Source organism: Thermobia domestica, chromosome 7, assembly GCF_964235325.1.
Source record: "Thermobia domestica chromosome 7, izTheDome1.hap1.1, whole genome shotgun sequence".
Lineage (NCBI taxonomy): Eukaryota > Metazoa > Arthropoda > Insecta > Zygentoma > Lepismatidae > Thermobia > Thermobia domestica.
In genome coordinates, this window is record NC_137460.1 from 255,489,750 (window position 1) to 255,507,277 (window position 17,528).

Here is a 17,528-nt window from a genome sequence, read left to right on the forward strand (position 1 = left end):
TGGAATACCAAGAAAGCTAATTAGATTAATTAAGATATGTTTAAGTGAATTCCAAAGTAAAGTTCGGGTAGAAAAATTTTTGTCCACGAGTTTTCACGTCGAAAATGGCCTGAAAGAAAGAGATCCGTTGTCACCATTATTATTCAACTTTATTCTGGAATACGATATAAGGAAAATCAAAGATAGCAACCAGGGCCTACAGTTGAACGGTATTCACCAGGTTATGACACATGCTGATGATGTAAATTTAATAGGAGATGATAGGAGAACAATAGAAAGAAATGGAGAGATCTTATTAAACGTTTGCAGGGACATGGGTTTAGAAGTAAATGCAGAGAAAACTAAATACATGGAAGTGCGTCGGGACCGTAATACGGCAAATTATCGATGCGTTGAAATATTAAATAATACTTTTGATAAAGTGGATGCTTTTAAATATCTAGCATCAATATTAACAGACGAAAATCACATTCACGAAGAAATTAAATGTCGATTAAAAGCACAGAATTCGTGTTACTATTCGGTTCAAAATCTCTTGTCACGAATTCTGTCGAGGAATTTGAAGCTTAAAATATATGAAACGATAATCATGCCTGTTGTTCTGTATGCTTGCGAAACATGGTCGCTTACTCTGAGGGAAGAACATAGACAGATAGTATTTGAGAACAAGATCCTTAGACGAATATTCGGACCCAAGAGGAAGGGGACTGGGGAATGGCGGAAACTTCATAACGAGGAACTATATAATTTATACGGTTCACCCAACACTGTTAGGGTCATCAAGTCTAGGAGGCTTAAGTGGGCGGGTCATGTAGCTAGAATGGAAGAAAGTAGAAACGCTTTCAAAGTTTTGACTGAAAGGTCAATCGCAAAATGATCATTAGAAAGACCTAGGCCCAGATGGGGGAACAATATTAAGATGGATCTCGCAGAGATAAGAATACAAAGGAGAAACTGGATGCAATTGGGTAAGGATAGAAGTCAGTAGAGAACTTTTGTGAATGTGGCATTGAACCTCCGGGTTCCATAGGCCATAGAGTTAGTTATTCATATAAAAATAGATGTAAGAAAAAAATATGTGCGATATTTCATCATTGAGGCTATTTGCTACTTTCATGCAATTTTTCTTAACATCAAAATCGAATTAAAACTCAAAGCAGCTGGTCAGCTTAATGAGCGCTTGGCCGTGCTTACCTCATGACGTCACACGTGTTCGGCATAGTGCGTCTGCTTTAGAATCTGTGTGCGGCGCCCCCTGGTTTTGTGCGGTTTTTTCTCTGCAGTCAATTTGTTTCGCGATGTTACCGAGTGCAACTTCATTCGGTTCCCGAAAACGAACAAATGTTATATTTCGTCACGAAGTAGAAGTTACAGTCTCGCTCGCAAACTACTGGTGACGAGATAAACATCTTACTATGTTTGTAATTAACTACAAGTATTATAAACACAAGATAAAAAAATATTACTGTTACAGTAAATGACTTGAAAATCAAAGTTTCAATATTTTTTTTTAGAATTTTTCCATTTTTGCCTATTTTCTCCCCCCAAAATGTATGAATTTCCTCAAATTGAGACCTGATATGGGAAACTACATACATTTTTGGATTCAGCAGGAAACAGGAGTTTCTGAGACATATTACTTTACAGAAGAAATAATGTTGTGCAGTGTAATCAGTGTGTGTCTAATATATGAATGTATTTAAAAATCCTTTTAAGTATTTAATGATTAATTACTCCTTAAAACAACAACAACAAAAGGAATGTTTGTTCAGAAAGAATGTTTTATCCAAGAGTATTGCTAGAACAACATGCATTATAGAATCATAAAATACAAATTCTATACAAAATTTAGAACTCTGAATTGTATGTAGGTAACGTTACTTAGTGCTCTTTAGATACATGTACTTGCAAATGATAAAATAACAAGAAAAAACTTGGTTGTATTTAACATTTGAAATAGTCAGCCGAATAATATTATATTACAGGACACTCAGGTTTGCAAACGTCATGAAAGTTACAAGAGCAATATGTATATAAATATGAGAACGAATGACTAGTTTGTTTTAGAACTTCGAGTTTGTTTGCTTTTAGAATTGTGCAATATACGATATTAATACAATACAAAAATTAATTTATCGTAACACCTTGCTTCTAGTGTAGCTACATATTTGCATATTAATGGAAAATAATAACAATTGAAAGAATGTTTTTTTTTTACAAATTTTCTTATAAAAATGCTATGGCAGCAATTCTGGCAGAATTGATATTTTGTTTTTCAGAATTGTATTATAGACAATTTTTATATCTTTCCACCAGTGGTTTACAACATCATTACCATGTGTATTCAAATATTACACGATGTCGTATTTTCTTGACACTTAAGGTGAGTCCATCCCTCAAAAAATTCCTTACAAATGTGACTTCTTTTTCGGATCATGGGCACCTTTGTGTCAAACATCTCATTGATCCTTTCTTCTTCTTGGTTCTTTTCCTAATTGTGTCGATTATCTTTGGTGAAACAACTGAATTTTCTGTCTCATAGTTAAGTTTTCTTCTCTCTTTGTTGTTGCTTGTAAATCTAGTTCTGAGCTCTCACTACTGTGATATTAGTATTCATTTCTTTCTTCATCCATTGCTGGTTCATTATCAGTTTCGCAAATTTCATCTACTTCGATTTCATCCAAATTTCCATTTCTTAAGACAGATATCTTACCTTTATCCATCTGTAATAATAATTTGGATATTTTGGCTAGATCCATGGTTTCTACTGCCAGTGTGTAATATTGCCTATGAATGTAAATATCGGTGACCGATGAACATGTTTTCATGTTTTCAAAAACGTGTAGAAGTTAGATGCTCTGCCCCACTCCTAGCAGCATATTTGTGTACCAGAACATCTGCTCTATAATGTCCATCCTTGCAAGTCAGAGCAGGAAAGAAAAATTTGTTCTCTTCTTGTATACCACAAACACTTTCTTTTCCACCCCCTCCAAGTAGCGGACCGTCATCGTCGGGGAGGGGGTGGAGCTGAGAGGGCGGCTTCATCATTCATTCATTCATCTATCACCCCTCATCTTCATATCATTGCACGCCCTCTCAGCCGCTAATACCGCTACCGGACTCGCGGGTGGTTGGTGGGAGTCGGGAAGAGGCAGGTCTAGTGGACGTCTTCCTCCACTTGGGGAGGACGTGCACCCACCCGGCCTACTGTTGTGTGCGTCCAGTGTTTGTGTTGTCTGGCGTGTTTAGTCTTTGAAAATATATTTAAAAAAAATCGCAAAACTAAAAATCATATAAAAAAACAACAAAATTAAAAATAAAAAAAAATCCGCACCTTTTTGTTTTGTTTTGTTCTTCCTGGGCTGGCGGGGGTCTATCTTTTTGTTGGACAGGTTTCTTTCGTTTTGTTTCACTTCTTTTTTTTCCGGGGCCACGCGTTTTTGTCGACGGGAATGGTTTCCTTGCACTTCCATTCCCCTTGACCGCGTCGGCCCCACGCTGATCCTAAGGTGTTGGGCGTGCTGAAGGGATTGCCAGGGGGTAGCGTTAGTTCCCCTATTAACGCCCCGGTGTGACCTCACACCCTTTTTTCTTTTGTAACTGTTTCAAAAAATCCTTCATTTATGGGTACAAAAACAAATAAAACGGGTCCGGGCTCGCCCTCTACTAAAAAGCCCAAACTTATCGAGAGCGAGATAGAAAATCCCGTCAAAGAGAATGTGGAAAAGACAAGTATCGCGACACCCATGGTCCGATACCTTGTAATTAAAGATAAAGTAACTGATGGTGCCGATGCTTCCGATAACCGTCCGAGTGCTTTAAAGGGCTTGTCACCTTTTGTCATTAATAAAGTTATAACTTATAACGCCGGACAGGTTAAAGATATTAAGAAATTGCGGAATGGCACCTTATTGGTGGAAACCGTCGACGAGCGGAAAACTGCGAAGCTGATGAAGTTAACTGCTATTGGCCCAGTGAACGTGTCCGTCGAACCCCATCGTCTACTGAACGTTTCTCGAGGGGTGATCTCGTGTTGGGATCTCCTTAATGCCACCGAGGAGGAGATAAAGTCGGAGTTAGCTGACCAACACGTGGTAGACGTAGCTCGCATCAAAAGTAAGAAGTCAGGTGAACTCGTAGCTACCCAGTCACTGATTCTTACTTTCAGTTTGCCAACGCTTCCTGATTACGTTAAGGCTGGTTTCTATCGTCTCAAAGTTCGGCCTTATATACCTAGTCCGTTACGCTGTTATAAATGTCAACATTTTGGGCACACCAGCACCTCATGTAATGCGAGTGCTGCTCTTTGTGCCAATTGTGGCCAGGCTAGTCATGGTGCGGATTCCTGTAAAGCAACCAAGCCTTTCTGCGTCAACTGCAAGGGTGAGCATTCAGCTTGGTCTCGGGATTGTCCAGCCTTTCAGCGTGAGAAGCGTATCCGAGAACTCATGGTTGTCGAGAAGATTTCTGCTTCCGATGCGAAGCGTCGTTTGAAAGAAAGCCTTCCTTCCTCGCTTTCTGTTCCCTTTGCGACTGTTGCCGCTAGTTCTCGGAAATCTGTTGCCACCCAGACTGTCGACGTTTCCACCCAAACCGCCTTGGTACCACAGCCTACTTGTGAGCGCAAGACCCCAGTTGCACGTGCGAGCGACCTTTTTAAGAATCCAGTTGCAACCACGAGCGCACTTCCGAAGACTCCAGTTCCAAAAACTAGCGAAGACCCCAAGACCCCACGTGTGTCTGTTAGTGGTGGTCTTCGGCGTACTCCCGGACTTCGCCGCTCACCTTACATCGCTGGCCTTAAGCTTAGCCAGCATATACGCCGGCTCAACGATACGGTTCTCTCTCCCAAGAGACCAAAATCTACTCCAGTTCGTAAGCCACCTGGAGTTTCTTTGAAATCTGACATGGTGGAAGATGAACTGATGGACACGGAGTGGACTGTAATGGGCCCTCGTGGGAAAGTTCGCCTCAAACGTTAATCACATCTACTATGGCGCTTCTTCAGTGGAACCTGAATGGCTTCTCTACTCACCGTGAGGAATTGATTCAACTGGTCACTGACCACTCGCCTGTCCTTATATGCTTGCAGGAAACCCATTTTAAGCCTACCCAGTCCTTCGTTCTTTCTGGGTTTACTATGTATCGATGTGATAAGCCAGATGCTGCCCACGCTGCTGGCGGCGTGGCAGTCTGTGTCTCTGATTCTTTTCATTCTCGGGAGATTCACCTCGTCTCCCGCCTGCAAGCAGTTGCGGTGCGAGTATACTTTTCTCGCCCGCTTACAGATTGTTCATTGTACATTCCTCATTCAGAAGCCTTTAGCACCGCCGATCTGCTTCAGCTCTTCCATCAGCTCGAGCCGCCAGTCTTGTTTGTAGGAGACCTTATAGCCTATCACCGCTTGTGGGGCTCTGTCCGCACTGACGGTCGTGGCCGTCAAGTAACGGACTTTCTTGAGGAGAGTGGCTTGCTTATCCTTAATGATGGCAGTCCTACTCATTTTTCCACTGCCCATGGCACATATTCTTTTATTGACCTCTCCATGTGCAGTGCTGGTCTCTTGACCTCATTGACATGGCGAGTGCATCCCGACCTTTGTGGCAGTGATCACTTCCCGTTGTTTCTTGAAGGTCTCCCTGTTACTCCTCCTTTACCTCTCCGCCGCTTCAATTTGAAGCGTGCTGACTGGCGTAAATTCCGTGAGCTCAGTGAGTTTCATTGTCGTGATGATCTCCCCGTAGCTGTTGTGGCAGAGGCTTTTGAGCAGACTGTTCTTGATGCTGCTCATAGTTCCATTCCACAATGCGGTGGCGACATTTCCCGCCGGCGTGTTCCATGGTGGTCTCCGGAAATCCGTGAGGCTATCCTGGCTCGTCGGCACGCTCTTGCCATTTTTAATCGTCATCCAACTGCCGACAATCTGCAGCGTTTCCGCATTCTACGTGCTCGAGCTCGACGTCTCATCAAGCTTTCGAAGCGCCAAAGCTGGATGAATTACGTTTCGTCCATCAATAGTCGCACAGCGATGTCCACTGTGTGGCGTCGGGTCCGCTCTCTTAATGGTAATACTCCTACTGTTGATGTTCCTGCTTTGTCTGAGAATGGTGTCTTAGTTACTCACCCTTCGGAGATAGCACACAATTTGGGCCAGTATTTTGCATCTAAGTCTGATCATTATCCTCCAGCATTCGTTCCCATTAGGGCGCGTTTAGAGCGGAACCCGTTAAACTTCCGTACCGCCAACAGCGAAGATTACAATGCTCCTTTCACCCTCGTTGAATTTGATTCTGCTCTTCGTGAATCATCCAATACTGCTCCAGGGCTTGATCGTATAACCTACGAGATGTTGCGCAACCTCCCCCGCGATACACAGCTTGCTCTTTTGCAACTGTATAATCGCCTCTGGGTCGAGGAGTTTTTTCCACCGGCTTGGCGTGAGGCTCTCGTTCTTCCTATCTTGAAGCCAGGCAAAGTTGCAACTAGCCCCACGAGCTACAGACCCATTGCTCTCACGAGCTGCGTCTGTAAGCTGTTTGAACGCATGGTCAACAAGCGCCTGGTGTGGTATTTGGAATCCAATTCACTTCTGAGCAAGTATCAAAGTGGATTCCGTCGTTTCCGATCCACTACAGACAATCTTGCTTATCTCGAGGGTGAAATTCAAGACGCCTTTCTCCACGGCGAACATCTTGTAGCTATCTTTTTCGACTTAGAGAAGGCGTATGACACCACATGGCGTTACGGAATCCTAAAACAATTATATGACTGGGGTCTTCGTGGGCATATGGCCCACTTTATTTCGAATTTTCTTCACGAGCGACAATTTAGAGTGCGTGTGGGCTCTACTCTCTCAGAGCGCTTTGTACAAGAAAATGGTGTTCCACAAGGCAGTGTTCTTAGTGTCACGTTGTTTGCTGTCGCCGTCAACAGCGTTCTTTCGCAGATCCAGGCTCCTGTGTCTGGTCTGCTTTATGTTGACGATCTTGTCATTTTCTGTCGCTCCCGCCACCTTCGGGGCATTACTCGACAGCTTCAACTGACTCTCAATCGTGTCCTTCGCTGGTCGAATGAGACTGGATTTCGCTTTTCCACCGAGAAATCCCACTGTGTTCACTTCTGCCGGCAGCGTACGTGTTTTGTTGACCCGGACTTGTACCTCGATGGCACCCGTTTGTTATTCGTTGATACAGTCCGTTTCTTGGGTCTGGTGTTTGACCGTCGCTTGTCGTGGGCACCACATGTACGGAATCTTAAATATTCTTGTCTTCGAGCTCTGAATCTCCTTCGTGTTCTTTCCCACCGCACGTGGGGTGCTGATCGTACTGTTTTACTTCGTTTGTACCGTAGTCTAATTCGGTCCAAGTTAGACTATGGCTGTATTGTCTATAGTTCTGCTCGTGCTTCTCTGTTACGACAACTTGACACAGTGCATCACCTGGGTATTCGTCTTGCTACTGGCGCCTACCGAACAAGTCCCGTCACCAGCCTGTATGCTGAAGCCAATGAACCTTCGTTAGTATATCGTCGCAGTAGATTACTCCTTAATTATTCTGCGCATGTGCGTTGTATTCCAGACCACCCGTGTAGACCATGTCTCCGTGGTGGTCGGATATACGAGCGCTATGCTGCACGTCCTCGCTCTACACGTCCATGGTAAATCCGTGCGTGCGAGAGCCTTCTTGCCGCCGATTTCGTGTGGCCCTCTCTTTCGTTGGTTCGCTTTTGTGCTATTCCACCATGGCTGCTTCGTCTACCTCGGCATGATTTACGATTGTCTCTGCATTCGAAACAGCAAACTAGTTCCCAGGTGTACCAGCAAGAGTTTGCCGCACTGTTAGATCAGTACCCCGATTTTAGTGTGTTCTATACGGACGGTTCTAAGGATGGGGATTCTGTAGGCTGTGCCTTTGTCACGGACGAGGGCAGCTCAGAATTCAATTTGCATCGCCTGTGTTCCGTGTTCACTGCCGAATTGACTGCACTTAAGCTTGCCTTGGACCATGCTCACGCTTTCATTACGTCGTGTGCTTGTTTGCACCGATTCTCAGAGCGTGGTTCTGAGTATACAGAATGCCTTTAGTATGCACTCTCTCGTGCAGGACATTCTTCTGAGATGCCATCAATTGCAGCAACAGGGTTGTGTCGTCGTTGTCTGCTGGGTGCCGGGTCATGTCGGCATCCGGGGAAACGAACTTGCTGATACAGCCGCCAAGAACGCCGCCTTGGCCGGGGTTGCACTGGAGCATAGCCTTCTTTGCTCTGATCTTCGTTCCTATTTTCACATCGTGATGCGCTCTCACTGGCAAGCCGATTGGGACCAGGCCATTGAGAATAAATTGCAGACCGTCAAACCACTCCTAGGTGAGTGGCGTACGTCCTCGTCCGCTCGTCGTCGAGATGAAGTGCTCCTGGCGCGTTTGCGTATCGGACACTCTCATCTGACGCATAGTTACTTGCTACGGAGGTTGAACCGTCCGTATTGTGAAGAGTGTATAGTTCCCCTGAGTATTCAGCACATTCTTGTGGAATGTCCTGAATACTCAGATCTCAGAGAACGTTATGGACTGCCTTCTGTTCTCACCCGTGCTTTGGGGGATGATAGTGATGTTGTTTGCCGGGTACTTGAGTTTGTGCATGTTATTGGCGTTGCTCACGTTCTCTGAGCTGTTTTTAGTCTGTTGTCCTTGTTTTATTGCTGCTAAATTTTTATATTTTGTCACTTGTTTTAAGTTTATTTTTGTATATTGTTATTGTTATTTTTTTATCTTATTTATTCTTTTATCGTACACTTTTGCTTTTTTCCATTTATTATTCATTTAGCAGCACTCTCGTTCCTTTGCACTGTCTTCGTTTTAACGTGTAATTCATTTTTAATCTTGCAGTCCTGAGCAACGTTGTTCATCGTGACGGGGACATATAGCCTCGTTGCTGACGTCCCCACTAACCCCCCATTCATTCATACTTTCTTTTCCAGCCAGTAATTGAAGAGTAGCTTGTAAATCTTGTGTTAAAATAATGAGAATTTTTTTTTATCTTTTCTTTCCTCTCACGTCAAAGCTTTTCAGTGTTTTTACAAGTACTTTTTCAGATTCTGGAAGCAAGGTATATGCTTCCGACGTGGTATTCACTTCAGGGGCTTTCAGGTAATCTTCCAATTTCACACGTTGAATATCTCCAACTCCTTTTCTGTTCTAAACTACGTAGGTAAGGATCTACAAAGTGCTATTTCACTTAGTTTTTGAAAAACGGTTGCAGATGGTGACTCAGTTCAAGCTTTTGATCTCTTTTCAATATTTACTGGCTGAAGAATGTTATGTCCCTAACTAATGGAATTGGCTTGGGTTTATTCCATTGATTTTCATATAAGGCCAAGTGAGCTCTTCTGTTTACTTTGCCTGTCCATTGTATCTCCAAAATTTCAAGGAATTGATTCTCTTCTGTGATTGCTTCACGTTTGTTAACGTCCTCTAAATATGTACGTTTTCATACCAACACACTTTTTCAAGCTCATTCCTAGTTTTATGGCCAAAGCTGCAATTATAAATCCGCTTGCCTGATTGTTGAAGCGAGCTACTGCTCTTACACCATCCCTCATGAGTGAATACATCGAAGGATTAACCAATTTCTTCAAATTTAATGTTTTCATTAATCTATTTTCCTTTAGGAAGAAATCTACCTAATTCTCTCATTCTGTCAATAACATAACGACTTTCCTGCGGCTTATGTTGATGCTTTCCAAATAAGTCTTCACCAAAACTAATAATCAGTTCATCGTTCATTACTGCTTGAGATATGGCGCCATCTGACATCCTTATTAAAATTGATTTCTTGAAATTTTCAGACATTACATGATAAAGGAATAAGCATTGTTTAGTTCGTACGTACATTGCGATTTCCAAATGTAGTAATAATATTCTGTCTGCTTTTACAAATTTTATATCTAGCCACCCGGTTTTTGGCATACAAACCATACCAGATATCACGAGGTAGAACGTCACCTGGAGAAGATAAGTGAGGGCATTTTTTGTACAATTTCTCTCTCGCCTTTTTAAAGTAGAATTACATTATACTTAAATAAGCCACGATTTCTTAATATATCTAGTATTTTAGTCCTCTCTGCACCTCTTGGTTCATGAGAAAGAAATGATTTTACCTCTGGTTCTCTTCTAAATGACGTGGAAACTTTAGAATTGACCAACCACAAAAGCAGCACTGGTACTTCTTACCTCATATTCTCTTTCCTCTGCTTTGAAGAAGCAACAGTAACTAAGGGCATAATATTTTAATTTCCATTATTACTTTTACCTTTTAGCTCAATATCTGCTTTTTGATTCATTGAAGTGTATTTATCTTTCTTCTTTTATTCGTTTTTCATGCGCATTGGTCTCAGCGCTAGAAACTTCAATATTTTCATTATTACTACAAGTATTATCACTTAAAGAACATTTAGAGGTTGAATTGCTTTCTATATATAGTTCTGGCATCTCTTGAATGTCTTCTAAAGTATGGTAATATGAAATTTGCTAACTACAACACGTCATATTACCAGAGAAGTTAACCATTTTACATAATATACAATACTCTATCAAAAAATATGTAACACTTTATCATATAATCTTGTTTTTTTTAAATAGTGTCCGGTAGGACTGCTTTCGTACTCCATAAAATTTGTTACAATCTGTATACCCGTATAATTTTACTTCAAATTCTTCAAGAATATCTATATTATCACAATTTCTACATTGCCCTAACACAGATATGAACATGTTTTCACTCCTTAACTAGTTAAATCTAGCTTCAGGCATCGTTTCCTAGCCTAACTACTTATAATATTCCGTATACATGGTTGTGAACATACTGTTCTTTTCCGTCATTGTCCTGTTCTATAGCTATTTAGTGTTCTCATCCGCCTGACCAACTGCTAAATTATCCCTTTCCACAAAGCGTTTGATTCAGTAGGCATTTCTCTTCAGTTGTATTTCCTTGGAAACTGGGTCAGCCAACGTGTACACATTTTTCCTGACTTGCTTACGATAAGCCAAGGACCTGAAAATAACATCAACTTCTTTGAAACACCTGCTAATGCATCTGACCTAGGAAAAATCCTCGCCAGGACTTACTCTCCAACTTCGTACTTGACTGTGCGGTGGTGTGAGTAAAAGTACTTCTTCCATGCAGCAGCATTCTTTGCTAGGTTTCTACCTGCAATATCAATGTACTACTGCACGTCATGATGTCTGTCTATTTCTGGAATCTCAAAGATTCTTGGTACATCTCGAGAGATAGATTGCCCGAAATGACATTCGTATGCAGAAACCTCTGTCGTTAGGTGCTTCGCAGAGTTAAGGCATCTCTCAACCTTGCCCAAGTGCTCTTGCCACATCTTCTGATTGTCATAACAGTATTTTCGCAGGATTCTAACTGTAGCTTTTACTGCTACTTACGCCATTTCTCCTTGTGGATAGTATGGCGTCGACATGATGTGTTTAATGCCCAAACTGGACAATTCCTTCTTCCACTGCTCCGCCGTACATTGAGAGGCTCTGTCTGTCAAGGCTAGTTCCACATTGGGACGACTTCAGACATACCCTAAATTTCCTCTACGCAATACTTGTATTTGATTTTCTACAAGCATAAAGACATACCAGTTTGGAGAATGCATCATAAAATACCGAGATGTAGTTTACGCCTCCTACACCTCTGGCCAAAAGGCCACACCAGTCAATACACACTAGGTAATATGCTCTTTTCACAACCACGGGATTGAGCTTTCCCGGGAGATAGTAGCTTTCCTCCTGAATTACTATCATTCAGACCGAGGACACATGTCGGCCACTAAATTACTGTCACTTCTTTCGAATACTTTGTGTGGCCTAAGATATGAGCCTGCATTCGAAAGTATTGTGCTTCATGCGTTACGTGTCAAAAGGCCACCCCGCCGCACTGCTAACACCTCCGGAATACATATGGGTACCCCATAACGGTCACGCTTGCATAGGTGTCCGTTAATATTTTCATATCGATAACGTTCTCCACTGAGTTTTGGTGAATCGATCTTTTCTAAACTTTCCTTTATTTTGCCACAAGTGGAGTCTGACGGTTGCATCTCAAGTAATATTGCGATTAGCCTACACAAACATGGAACAATCGGTAAGCATCGCCATCGATGATTCTTTCAAGACTGGCTGTCTATGAATCACGAAGTTTTCCACTACGTGTGGAGGATGTGTGGAGTGATAATCACTCATGTTTTGGCTTGACTTTACGTATTCAAAGTCCAAGTTTGATAATGTCAAGACCCAACTTGCAATTCTCTGGTTAGTAAGTCTGCAGAGTAAAATAAACTTCAACGCTTGATGGTCTGATCTAATTTTGGAGTTATTCCCAACTACTATTGCTTGAATTTGATCACACCATCAACCAGTACTGCAAACTCCTTTCCAGTAACACAATAATTTCGTTCTGTAGCATTGAACGCACGCGACGAAACCAATAATTTGAATATCATTATGGTCGTAAACTTGGTATAATAGGGATGAACAGGCAAAATCGCATCACACCCTAAGATAAGCTGCTTGTCTGAAAGTGGTCGCCGTAACAACGTCTTGAAAAATCCTTTTAGTCTGGTTCATAGCCTCTTGATGTCAAGACAACCATTTAAATTTGACATTTCCCTTCGGAAGACTGAATAAAGGAAAGAGAACTTCCGAATACTTCTGACTAAAGCACCTGTATTATGGGCAGTAGCCAATAAAAGAGCGCAGTTCTCGGACATTTTTCAGTATTCTAACGTCAATTACACGTTTCACTTTCTCACGATCCTTACCAATTCCGTTTTGAGATAGTTGTTACCCAAGTATGTTTATTATCCGTCTTGCAATTATCACACTTTTTTGCCTGAGCGTTAGACCACCTGCGGTGAGTAATGACAGCAGTCTATCTAGATGATGTAGGAGTTCATCAAATGATTTGTCGGCTACATTAAGATCGTCCACACACTGGCGGCAAAATACCCTCACTTCCGGTCCAAGTATAGAATCGAGAGCTCTAAGGCATGAGGCTAAACTCTGCTTACTTCCAAATGAAAGCTTGACGAAAACATACGATATTCCCTCATGGAGAAATTCTAAATATTTTTGGTCACTCTGCATTACTCTGATCTGTAAAAATTACTCGACACAGTCGACTGTGCTAAATCACGCCTTATCACAAATGTCCTGAAGCACTGACACTGGTGGGATAGGGCGATCAGATTTAGTGACAGAAATTCTTCCTAGGGTCCTACCATCAATGCACACCCTGATCCTCCTATCACTCTTCGGTGTCACGACAAGTGTGTTTGCATAAGCAGTGGCTTGTTTCATGATGATACCCCAGGCTAACCAACGATTGACTTCATTGGCAACCTGGTTTCTATATTTCAGACGGAACGGGTACATTTTTGCTTTTACCGGACGTTTGTCCGTTACTTCGATTTTGTGCACATAATTAAGCAGCAGTTGCTGTTTGATATAAAGCCTGGTTGCATAGCTAATTAACATTTTGTAATTTTGTTTTCTCGATGGGGGAGAGATCTATGTAGCTCTCTACGTATTCAATTTCTGGGATGGTTGCTTGGGTCATTATCTTCTTCCATTCTGAAGGTGAGTATATGCGATTTGCCTGCTCTTGTGTGGTTGGGAAATTACCAGTCTTGGGATTGCCGTTTCTCTTGCGGTCTTACGTTTCTCTAATTGGGCTACCAACACAGGCATGGCGGTACGTCCCTTCTCCGATGTGATTTCATATTCAGACTCCCTTAACTCCTCAAATGCAACCCATGTGTTCTCGCAATCCATCTCCCACTCCAGGCAACGTAATACTAGATCTGTCGCCACGTCTATATTTCTAAACGATATCTCTACATGTGGAGCGTTTAGTTGCAGAGTATTTTTCTCATGGTCTAATATGGCATGTGTCTCATTGAAAAGGTTCGATCCTATTATCAAAGGATGATTTCAACCCTGTTACATTGGTCCGTACCGTCTGAAATATCTTTCCTAGGAAAACTAGTTCAAGCATTGTTTGACCCGCTATAGTAGCAGCTTTTCCCCCAAAAACAGATGTTATGCGGATATTATTCGCCTTACGGTATCCCACAACTCTGTCGACAATGCGCACACACTGGCACTTGTATACAGTAGGACATAAACTGCTTGTGCAAAAACTAGGACGTGGATATCAGGGAGTGTAATTACATTGTGGCTTACTTTCGCTTCCTGCCCGTTTCTACACAACAATGTAATTAAATTTATATTTTCTATCTCAAAATATTTCTGCCTCCTAATGCCCCCTCCATGTAGCGGACCGTCATCGTCGGGGAGGGGGTGGAGCTGAGAGGGCGGCTTCATCATTCATTCATTCATCTATCACCCCTCATCTTCATATTATTGCACGCCCTCTCAGCCCCTAATACCGCTACCGGACTCGCGGGTTGTTGGTGGGAGTCGGGAAGAGGCAGGTCTAGTGGACGTCTTCCTCCCCTTGGGGGGGGACGTGCACCCACCCGGCCTAATGTTGTGTCCGTCCAGTGTTTGTGTTGTCTGGAGTGTTGAGTCTTTGAACCTATACAAAAAAAACAAAGCGCAAAATATAAAATACTTAAAAAAAACAACAAAAAATTAAAAATACAAAAAAATCCGCTCCTTGTTGTTTTGTTTTGTTCTTCCTGGGCTGGTGGGGGTCTATATTTTTGTTGGACAGGTCTCTTTTGTTTTGTTCTACTTCTTCCCTTTCCGGGGCCACGTGTTTTTGTCGACGGGAATGGTTTTGTTGCACTCCCATTCCCCTTGACCGCGTCGGCCCCACGCTGATCCTAAGGTGTCGGGCGTGCTGAAGGGATTGCCAGGGGGTAGCGTTAGTTCCCCTGTTAACGCCCTGGTGTGACCTCACACCCCCTTTTTTCTTTACAAATTTTTATTCAAAATCATATTTTTATGGGTACAAAAACTTTAAAATCTGATCCGGGATCTCCCTCACGGAAGAAGCCCAAACAGAGTGAAAGCGAAAGTGTGGAAAAGACAAGTATCGCCGCGCCCGTCGTACGATATCTTGTAATTAAAGATAAAGATGCTGATAGTGCCACATCTGATGCAAACCGTCCGAGTGCTAAAAGGGCTTATCACCTTTTCTTATTAATAAAGTTATTAGTTACCAAGCCGGACAGGTTAAAGACATCAAAAAATTGCGTAACGGCACTCTATTGGTGGAAACGGTGGATGAAAAGCAAACAGCGAAGCTCCTGAAATTAACTTCGATTGGACCTGTGAACGTGTTAGTAGAAGCTCATCGTCTCCTGAACGTATCTCGAGGGGTGATATCATGTTGGGATCTCCTGAATGCCACTGAGGAGGAGATTAAGTCGGAGTTAGCAGACCAACATGTTCTCGATGTAGTTCGCATAAAAAGTAAGAAGTCAGGTGAACTCGTCACTACCCAGTCACTGATTCTTACTTTTAGTTTGCCAATGCTTCCAGAATATGTAAAGGTTGGTTACTATCGATTGAAAGTTCGGCCCTATATACCTAGTCCTTTGCGCTGCTATAAATGTCAACATTTTGGGCACACCAGCACCTCGTGTAATGCGAGTGCTGCTCTTTGTGCCAATTGTGGCCAGGCTAGTCATGGTGCGGATTCCTGTAAAGCAACCAAGCCCTTTTGTGTCAACTGCAAGGGTGAGCATTCTGCTTGGTCTCGGGATTGTCCAGCCTTCCAGCGCGAGAAGCGTATAAGGGAGCTCATGCTTGTTGAAAAAATTTCTGCTGCTGATGCTAAGCGTCGTTTGAAAGAAAGCATTCCTTCCTCGCTTTCTGTTCCATTCGCTACTGTTGCAGCAAGTTGTAAGAAATCTGTATCAACCCAGACGTCCGACGTTTCCACCCAAACCGACTTTGTCCCAGAGCCTAGTAATGACCCCAAGACCCCAGTTGCAACAACAAGCGAACTTCCCCGAACCCCACGGGTTTCCGTTAGTGGTGGTCTTCGGCGTACTCCAGCCCATCGCCGATCACCTTATATCGCTGGCCTGAAATTAAGTCCACATATTCGCCGGCTGAACGAGACTGTTCTTACTCCCAAGAGAGCAAAATCTACTCCCGTTCGTAAGCCACCTGCAGTTTCTCTAAAATCTGACATGGTGGAGGACGAACTGATGGATTCCGAGTGGGCTGTTATTGGACCTCATGGGAAAGTTCGCCTTAAACGTTGACACCTTCCAGTATGGCGCTTCTTCAGTGGAACTTGAATGGCTTTTGTAGTCATCGTGAGGAATTAACCCAACTAATATTTTACCACTCGCCGGTTCTAATCTGTTTGCAGGAAACGCATTTCAAACCTACCCAGTCTTTTCTTCTTTCTGGGTACACTATGTATCGGTGTGATAAGCCCGATAGTGACCACGCTGCTGGCGGCGTGGCAGTCTGTGTCTGATTCTTTTCATTCTCGGGAGATTCACCTCGTCTCCCGCCTGCAAGCAGTTGCGGTGCGAGTATACTTTTCTCGCCCGCTTACAGTTTGTTCATTGTACATTCCTCATTCAGAAGCCTTTAGCACCGCTGATCTGCTTCAGCTCTTCCATCAGCTCGAGCCGCCAGTCTTGTTTGTAGGAGACCTTAATGCCTATCATCGCCTGTGGGGCTCTGTCCGCACTGACGGTCGTGGCCGTCAGGTAACGGAATTTCTTGAGGAGAGTGGCTTGCTTATCCTTAATGATGGCAGTCCTACTCATTTCTCCACTGCCCATGGCACCTATTCTTGTATCGACCTCTCCATGTGCAGTGCTGGTCTCTTGACCTCATTGACATGGAGAGTGCACCCTGATCTTTGTGGCAGTGATCACTTTCCTTTGTTCCTTGACGGTCTCCCTGTAGCAGCTAGCTTACCTTTCCGCCGCTTTAATCCGAAGCGTGCTGACTGGCATAAATTTAGCGAGCTCAGTGAGTTTCATTGCCGTGATGATCTCCCTGTAGCTGCTGTTGCAGAGAATTTTGAGCAGACTGTTCTTGATGCTGCTCATTGTTCCATTCCGGAATGTGGTGGCGAAGTGTCCTGCCGACGTGTTCCATGGTGGTCTGCGGAGATCCGTGAGGCTATCCTGGCTCGTCGACATGCTCTTGTAACTTTCAATCGTCATCCCACTGACGAAAACTTTCAGCAGTTCCGCATTCTGCGCGCTCGGGCTCGACGTCTAATCAAGCTCTCGAAGCGCCTAAGCTGGAAGACTTATGTTTCGTCCATAAATAGTCGCACATCCATGTCTACTGTGTGGCGGCGGGTCCGCTCCCTTACTGGCACTTATTCTTGTATCAATGTTCCTGCTTTATCTGTGAATGATGTACTTGACTAACCCTTCAGAGATATGCGACGCTTTAGGCCAGTATTTTGCATCTATCTCTGAGTCGGGTCACTACCCTCCCGCGTTCGCACGTATTAAGCCTCGGTTAGAGCGGAACCCGTTAAACTTCTGTAGCGCCAACAGCGAGGATTAC